General features: G+C 35.1%; 1 long non-coding RNA gene across 1 annotated transcript in view; it reads right to left on the reverse strand.

Annotated features, from left to right (window-relative positions):
• LOC107608374 overlaps window positions 6472-9283 on the reverse strand; it is a 16778-nt gene continuing 13966 nt past the window's right edge. Inside the window, exon 3 of the long non-coding RNA XR_001612838.2 lies at window positions 6472-6759. This is a non-coding gene — a long non-coding RNA (uncharacterized LOC107608374). The remainder of the gene's footprint in view (window positions 6760-9283) is intronic.

Raw genomic sequence — 9283 nt, forward strand, 5'->3', positions numbered from 1 at the left:
AAACAAGACAGTTAGAACTATCTTATGATCAATCAATCCACATGATGACAGAATATATTGGATCAAACTCCTGAGCCAAAACCACTCGCGACTTGCTTCATGTATCGCTAGTATTTCAACATGATTAGAGGAGGTTGCTGCTATCGTCTATTTCGTGGACTTCCATGATATAGCTGTACAACCATATGTGAACAGGTATCCTGTTTGAGATCTTCCTTTATGTGGATCAGACAAGTATCCTGCATCTGCATACCCAACTAGTTGTGACTTAGATTCATAGGGATAAAACAATCCCATATCAAACGTTCCATGATGATATCGAAAGATTTGTTTGATTCCATTCCAATGTCTTCTGGATGGAGAGGAACTATACCTTGGTAGTAAATTCTCAGCAAATGATATATTGGGTCGTGTATTATTAACAAGATACATTAGCACTCCAATGGCATTAAGATATGATACTTCAGGACCAAGGATATCTTCATTTTCTTCTTTAGGACGGAATTAATCCTTTTCCACATCCAAAGACCTTATGATGGTTAGGGTTCTTAATGGATGTTACTTATCCATATAAAATCTCTTCAAGATTTTTCGTGTGTATGTTGTTTGATGAATAAAGATCCCATTTTTTGTATGCTCGATCTACAGGCCGAGACAAAATTTAGTCTTTCTAAGATCTTTCATCTCAAACTCTTCTTTTAGAGTTTTTATAATTGTTGGAATCTCTTCAGGAGTTCCAATGATATTTAAATCATCAACGTACACAGCAATTATAATGAATCCAGATGCAGATTTCTTTATGAAAACACATGGGCAGATATCATCATTCTTAAATCCATTTTTAGCCAGATACTCAATAAGACGATTATACCACATTTGTCCATATTGCTTTAGACCATATAAAGATCTTTGCAATTTATCTGAGTATAACCGCTAGGAATATTCATTGGATGATTTAGATATCTTTAATCTTCAAGGGACTTTCATATAGATATCACGATCTAATCATCCGTATAGGTAGGTTGTTACCACATCCATTAACTGCATATGTAGTTTATGGTATGTGGATAAATTGACCAAATAACGCAACGTTATTGCATCCACTACAGGGGAATATGTTTCTTCATAATCTATACCGGGCCTTTGTGAAAAACCTTGTGCCACAAGTTGAGTTTTATAGCATACAACTTCATTTTTCTCATTTCGTTTTCTCACAACTACCCATCTGTATCCAACAGATTTTACATCTTCTGGTGTACGAACTACAGGTCCAAAGACTTCACGTTTTGTAAGTGAGTCTAACTCAACCTTCAGAGCTTCTTCCCATTTCGGCCAATCATTTCTTTGTCGACATTCTTCGACTGTTCTTGGCTCAAGATCCTTACATTCATGCATGATATTCAATGCCACATTTTATGCAAATATTTTATTGACAATTGTCTTATTTCAGTCCCATTTTTCTCCTGTAAAGACATAATTTATTGAGATCTTGTCATTTTCATAATTTTCAAGTACCTGAGCGTCTTCTAGCGTTAAAACTATATCAGAATTTTGGACAACTGCAGGTGTCTTTACTATGTCTTTTTCAACAAGAATAGTATTTACCTCTTTTCTTTTTCGAAGATTTTTGTCTTTGGACCTGATAAGTCTACCACGCTTCCGGCGTGAATTTGTTTCAGTGGCCACTTGTCCAACTGGGACATCAATTCGAATTGGGACATTTTCCACTGGTATATAAGATTTGGTTATCCTTTTTATATCGGAAAATGCATCAGGCAATTCATTTTCTATCCTTTGCAAATGTATAATCTTTTGAACTTCTAGTTTACATTGCCCTAATCAAGGATTGATAAGTGGATATCTTATACGCTTTTTTATAGCATTTTCATAGAGTTTTTAGTTAGATTTCATTAATTTTTATTATGTTTTAATATGTTTTAGTGCAAAATTCATCTTTTGGATTCTACTTTGAGTTTTGTATTTCTCCTATAATTTTAGGTGATTTTTGGGAAAAAATGATAGAATTAGCAAAGTCTTGTTCAGAGAGGAAGAAAGGATAGCAGATGCTTTCAAATCCTGACCTCTGTGCACTCCAATGAGAATATCTTGAGCTACAGAGATCCACTTGATGCGCTCTCAACGGCGTTGGAACGCTGACTTCCAGAGCTTTCCAGAAATATATGATAGTCTATACTTCTCCTCCAGATCACTGCCCATAACTGGCATTCAACGCCCAAGAAGGACCAAAGCCTGATAAACCCCAATTTTAGGGTTTATCTTGTGTAGAATTTGGGGGGTTTTATCAATATTCTATCACACTTATCCATATAAAATGCATAGTTTTGTGTCTCTTTCCTAATTTTGCTTGATGGTTGAAACATGCTTTTTAGGCCTTAAATATGCTATATTTTAATTTTCTTCTATTACCATTAGATGTCGTGATCTGTTTGTTGAGTGATTTTAGAGTTTATAGGGCCAAGAATGGTCTAGAAGACAGAAAGGAAGCATACACAAATGGAAGGAGCATGAAAAATGGAGCTTTGGAGCATTGGCATCGGCACGCGAGCGTGGCCGACGCGCATGCGTGGGAGCTTGGATTTGGGATTGGCGCGCAAAAGTTGACGCATTCGCATGGCTGGACAGAAATCTCATCGACGCATACGCGTGGCTCGCAAAAACCCAGACGACGTGTATGCGTGGACGACGCGCACGTGTGACGCTCGGCACGTGACTTCATTAGTAAAGTCGTGGCTGGCGATTTCTAAAGAGCTTCAGGCCCAATTTAAGCTGAATTCTGGAGGGAAAAGACCGAAGGAACCAATGATTGAGGGGGATTCACACATTAAACAATTTTTAGCTAGTTTTTGGAGTTTATGATTCTAGAGAGAGAAAATCTTACTTCTCTCTAGGTTTTTGACTTTCTCAATTTCAATTTCACTTGGATCCTTTGGTTAGATTTGAATTTAATTCAAGTTTACATTGCTCTAATTTGTAGATCTCATTCTTCTACTCTCAATTTAGTGTTCTTCTTACTCTAGTTATTTTGGATCTAGGATTTGGATCTTGTTTACATTGATTTCTATTAATGCATTGAGGAATTTCATGTTCATTGTTGTTAATTGCTTTATTGTTGTTAATTGCTTGTAGTAGATAGCTTTAGTTTTGAATTCTCTTCTCAATTTCATAATGTCTTTCATTATTACTCACCAAGTGCTTGAGAAAATGTTAACTATAGTTATGAAGTAGATTTTCACTCTTGGCTTGGGGGTTGGGTAATTGGAGACACTTGAATTGTCAAAGTCTTTTGTTGATTGACAATTGGAAATTGCTAGTTGATTTGAGTGCCACTAAAGCTAGTCCTTCCTTAGGATTTGACTAGGACTTGTGGACTCAAATTGATTATCTCCACTTGACTTTCCTTCATAGTTAGAGGTTAACTAAGTGGAGCAATAACCAATTATTATCACAATTGAAGGAGGCAATGAGGATAGGAATTCCAATTATCACCCCTAGCCAAGGATTTTATATTGATTGATTGTCATTCACCTACAAGCTTAAGTTCTTGTGTTCCTTAGTCTAATTGTTAGTTGTTTATTATTTTAATTCATGTTCATTTACTTTTCTTATACTCAACTTCAAACTACCAAGAGAACTCCTAACCAATGATGTGCATCTTAAGGCAACTCCTAGGGAGAACGACTCAGGATTCTACTCCCGGTTATTGATTTTGAATTGTGGTAACACATTTTCTAAATTTGGTGCGTTATAGCTTGTCGGTTTAGACTATACTCATGACGGAATTTTATTGAAAAATTCTATACCGACAAAATATCACGTATCAAAGCCCAGCGTTGAATGCCCAAGACTGGCATTCAACACCACCAAGGTAGCACGAGTTCACCCCCTAACTGGCGTTCAACGCCCATTCTCCAAGTTGAACGCCAGGCTTGGACGAGCACAATACCAAAGTGGGCCCAAAGTGGATTTTTGCACTCTTTAGCTTAGTTTAGTTTATCTTTGTACTTTTTAAATTTAAATTAACATCTTTAGGGTTAGCATCTCCTATATAAAGAGGAGATCACTTAGGTTTAAGAATCAACTTGTATCATACTTTACTCTTAGATATGAGTTTTCTCTATAAACTATGAGCAACTAAACCTCATAAGTTAATGTTAGGAGTTCTGCTGATTCCTATGGATTAATAATATTACTGTTTCTATTTCAATATATGTTTGATAAAGATTCTATAATGTATTATCGTTCTTCATCCAATGAGTTCTTAATGAGTTCTTTACATGAGTTCTTTACGAGTCCTGACCCGGATAGTATTGAGCTAAAGGTTGAGAATACATCACCTGAACCAATAACTCATCTAGGCTAATCGAGGATATGTGACATATAATCCAGTTAGTTATGGGTGATGAGGTTTCTATGGTGCTAAGGCTAGAACACTAGGATTCATTCTTCAATCTGGAAGATCTGACCTTATCTGTGGCATTTTGAGTAGGATCACAAAGGAGAATGAATTGTGTGAGCTTCACCCTCGTTTATATTGAATGACCACTGAGAATGGCGTTTGATATGAATAAGAGGAGATTGACTTGATGAGAGGACATGAGTTAATCACTTACAGCTTTGCCATAGAATGAGTCATTCATTGTTAAAGTAGTCCGTAAGAAGTATTAATCCAGAAAGATAAAGCATCTCCAAAGCCTTAACTAATTTCTTATTATCGTTTCTTTATCAATTCTTTATTATTTTCTTTATTTTCTTGTTTATGCGCATTCAACAACAACCATTATCTTTCTATTCGCCTGACTAAGATTTGCAGGATAACCATTGCTTACTTAATCCAACAATCCTCGTAGGATCGACCTTCACTCACCTGAGGTATTACTTGGACGACCCGGTGCACTTGCCGGTGAAATTGTGCGAGTTCAATTTCGTGCACCAAGTTTTTGGCACCGTTGCCGGGGATTATTCGAGATTGACAAACTACCGGTTGTCTTGCTGCTTAGATCAGGTACTTTTTATTGGTTTTTCTTTAATTGTTTTCTTGTTGAAATTTTCAAACCCTCGTTATTTCTTTTCAAAATTTTTTTCAAAAAATTCATCTTTAGTCACCTTGTTTCTTTTGTTTGAGTCTTGTGTCAACTTTTAAGTTTGATATCCTTTTGGTTTTGGTTGATTTGTCTTTTCTTGATTTTCGAAAATTGTTCTTGTTTTCTTTCTTTTTGTTCGAAATTTTCTTTGTGTTTTCCTTTGTTTGATTTTAAAAACTTTTGGTGTCTCTCACTGTTTCTCTCTCTATTTTTTTGAAAATTGTGTTCTTTAATTTCAAAATCTTTAAATTTGGTGTCCGTATAGTGTTTTTCTTTTCTTTTTAATATTAAAAAAAAACATATTTTTGAAAATTTTTAGATTTGATTTCAAAATTTAAGTTTGGTGTCCTGTTAGCAATCTTTTCATTTAATTTAACTTTCTTATCTTCTTTATCTTTAAAATCTTTATCTTATCTTTTTCTTTAAATTTTAACAATTTTGTTATCTTATCTTTATTTTTATTTTCACAATTTTGTTATCTTATCTTTGAATTTCAACATGTTCTTTTAACATTCTCTTTTTAATTTTAAAATTTTTCAAAAATCAAATTTCCTGTCTTAAATTTCAAATCTTATCTTATCTTCTTCTTCTCTTTTGACTTTCTAACTTTTGAATTTCAAGATCATGTTAGTAACTTGTTTGTTTTATTTTAATTTTAAAAGTTTGGTGTCTCTTTAATTTTTCTTTCTCTTCTTTTTCGAAAATTTTTTCTTCTTTCTCTCTCTTCTTTTTTTCGAAAATTATTAACCTCCTTCTCTCTCATCTTTTTCAAAAAATTTTCAAACCATTTCCCTCTCTCTATTTTCAAAAACTCTTTTTTAAAAGACACCTTTATTTTCTTTTCTCTTTATCTGTGCTTCTCACAAGAAGCTCTCTATACTCTGACACAGAGGCTTCTTTCTTTTACTCTTTTTGTTTTCTTTCTTCTTGTTTATGAGCAGGAATAGGGATAGAGAAGCCCTTCTTGATCCTGATCCTGAACCTGATACTACAAGACAAATACCCATTCAGGTACACTTGAAAAGTGTAGCCAAAAGTGAAAAAATGATGCCTTAGGCTACAGCTACGCTTTCTGGGCTACGGCTACACTTTTTGGGGTGATTCCTATTCGGCCATTGCCTATTCTGAAAGGGCTACACTCTTGGCATTTGGAAATAGGGTGTGCTTTTCAAGTGATGCTGTTCAGGACCAAAGGCTACGCTTTTCAGCTTCCATTTTTACCAGAATAGGCTATGCTTTTCAGCGCTACTGCATCACCTGTAAAGCGTAGCCACATTGTATACCATGGCTACCATTTATAAGTGTAGCCTTAGGTCCCTCTTTTTTTTTTGTATACCATAGCTACTGTATATAAGTGTAGCCTTAGGTCTCTCATAATAATACAAATTATTTCTCTAAAAATAAATTACTTCGAAATCAATTGCACATGTACAGGACGAGGTGGTTGTCTTTCTTTTTGTAGATCAGATGTTGGTACTGCCTGCTCTGATTGAGGCCTGGCTGACTGACTTTGGCACATTTCCTTGTTTGAGAGTATGCTTCTAATAATCCTTGCACTACCTTCATGCCTCTGATTCTGCTTCAGAGGTGTTGAGCTAGCAATTATTTTGGCTGAAGATGTTACATTATTCTACTCTAATAAACTATCTAAATCAGACTAAATCAGACCCCTGCATAATAAGAAATCCATCAAAATATGAAGTGATAGCATGATCATACATCATAAGTCCATAAATCACAATAAAAGGAACCAAAGAACAATCCATGTCAGAACTTATAGTGGATTCCTGATTCATCACATTCCATGTCATGAGCAATAAGGCAGCATATTAAAGGAAAATAATCGTCAAAGTCACTTTAGTATGAACCATTATGCCAATAAAATGATATGCATCATAATAGCATCTATAAGTAGTGTTTTCTCTATAGTACATTGACCTTTTTATCATTAACTGACAAGTAATAAACAAGTGCCATCCTTGAATCTTAATAAATTAGTTAATCTCTCTCCTCGTCATTTCATGAGCCACTAAGGTTACATTGAAACCAACATTTATCAATAACTCCAACTAGTAAAAGGATGATTTAAGGATACTATCATCCACGAGAACATTCAAATAGAATGAATCAATTAAATTAATTAAAATTTAGGCAATAATTGCAGAAAACTAGATCAAGATGCATCTGATTGATACAAACTAGACATGACCAGTGGCAACTTATTGACATTGACGTCACAACATAAAGAAGCAGAATTTCAAAGTTGCTTTCCATCAGAGTAAGAACAGCAAATAAAACTTCTTTCAAAGCAATTCATGTAAGGTTTGTCCACACTGCATTAAATTATCAGCACTTAGATCTTTTATAATTAAAAATGATAATTTATTCTAAATAGGAAAAGGGTAAATTGCAACGGCTGCTCTCTAGTCTTGACATTAGACAATAATACACACAATACTTTTCTATTTTGATATTTGCAATAGTATATTTTAAATTTTTAATGAATTTCTAGTGCAATTTAAAGTTATATAATACTTAATATTTCTATAGATTGTAAGCTGTGGTATTAATTTCTTTTATAAACACAACACTAACAAAGTCAATGCAAACATTAAAAAAATAAAGTGTTGTTGATAAACCCCATTTTTAGGGTTTATCTTGTGCTTAATTTAGAGGATTTTATGACCTTTTACCCATATTTATTCAATGAAATAGCATGGTTTCATGATTGTCTCCTAATTTGTGCTTAAGTGTAAAAACATACTTTTTAGGCCCTTAATTGCTAATTTTGATTCACCTTCGATTCCACTAGATGCCTTGATATGTTTGTTAGTGAATTCAGATTGGAAAGGCTAGGAATGGATGAAAAGGGTGGAGAGAAAAAGCATGCAAGTGGAGAACTCATGAAGAAACAAGGATTTGGGATGCTGAGATCGACGCGCACGCGCACGCGTGGATTGTGAAGTCGCAAGGCGACACGAACGCATACATGATGCATACGCGTGGATAACAATTTGTCAAGCAACGCGTATGCGTGACCCACGCGTACGCGTCGGTGCTCGCACGTGACTCACTTAAACACAATCCGCTGGGGCGATTTCTGGGCTTCCCAGGCCCAAATCCAACTCATTTCTGATGCTATTTAACCCAAGGATTGAAAAGGGATCAACAATCTAGTTACCAACTATTCTTAGTTTAGTTTTAATTTAGTTTTTGGAGGGAAAGTTAGTTTCTAGAGAGAGAAGCTCTCTTTTCTCTCTAGAATTAGGTTAGAGGTAGATTAGGATTTCTTAGATCTAGGTTAATTTCATGCTTTGATTTACTTTTCCTTTTGTAATTCTTGTTCTTCTACATCTCCTCTCTCTAATTTAGCATTTAATTCTTGCAATTCTCTACTTTTATGTTGATGAACTTGATGAGCGGATAATTTATACGCTTTTTGGCATTGTTTTTAGTATGTTTTTAGCAGAATCTAGTTACTTTTAGGGATGTTTTCATTATTTTTTATGTTAAATTCACATTTCTGGACTTTACTATGAGTTTGTGTGCTTTTCTATGATTTCAGGTATTTTCTGGCTGAAATTGAGGGACTTGAGCAAAAATCAGATTCAGAGGTTGAAGAAGGACTGCTGATGTTGTTGGATTCTGACCTCCCTGCACTAAAAGTGGATTTTCTGGAGCTACAAAACTCAAAATGGCGCGCTTTCAATTGCGTTGGAAAGTAGACATCCAGGGCTTTCCAGCAATATATAATAGTTTATACTTTGGCCGAGTTTAGATGATGTAAAAGGGCGTTGAACGCCAGTTCTACGCTGCTGTCTGGAGTTAAATCTGACCTCCAAGTGGATTTTCTGGAGCTACAAAACTCAAAATGGCGCGCTTTCAATTGCGTTGGAAAGTAGACATCCAGGGCTTTCCAGGCTTTCCAGCACAAGAAAAGTCTCTACACATGGAAGCTTCAATGCTCAGCCTAAGCACACACCAAGTGGGCCCTGAAAGTGGATTTCTGCCATTTACTCATTTCTGTAAACCCTAGGTTACTAGTTTTCTACAAATAGGACCTTTTGCTATAGACTTTTACAAACTTGATCATACTTTTGATCTTGGTTCTTCTGGTTCCCTCTCTGGGGCCGAAGCCAATGATCACCATTATCACTTTTGTATTTTCAATGGTGGAGTTT

The sequence above is a fragment of the Arachis ipaensis genome, chromosome B07 (genome assembly GCF_000816755.2).
Source record: "Arachis ipaensis cultivar K30076 chromosome B07, Araip1.1, whole genome shotgun sequence".
NCBI classification, from domain to species: domain Eukaryota; kingdom Viridiplantae; phylum Streptophyta; class Magnoliopsida; order Fabales; family Fabaceae; genus Arachis; species Arachis ipaensis.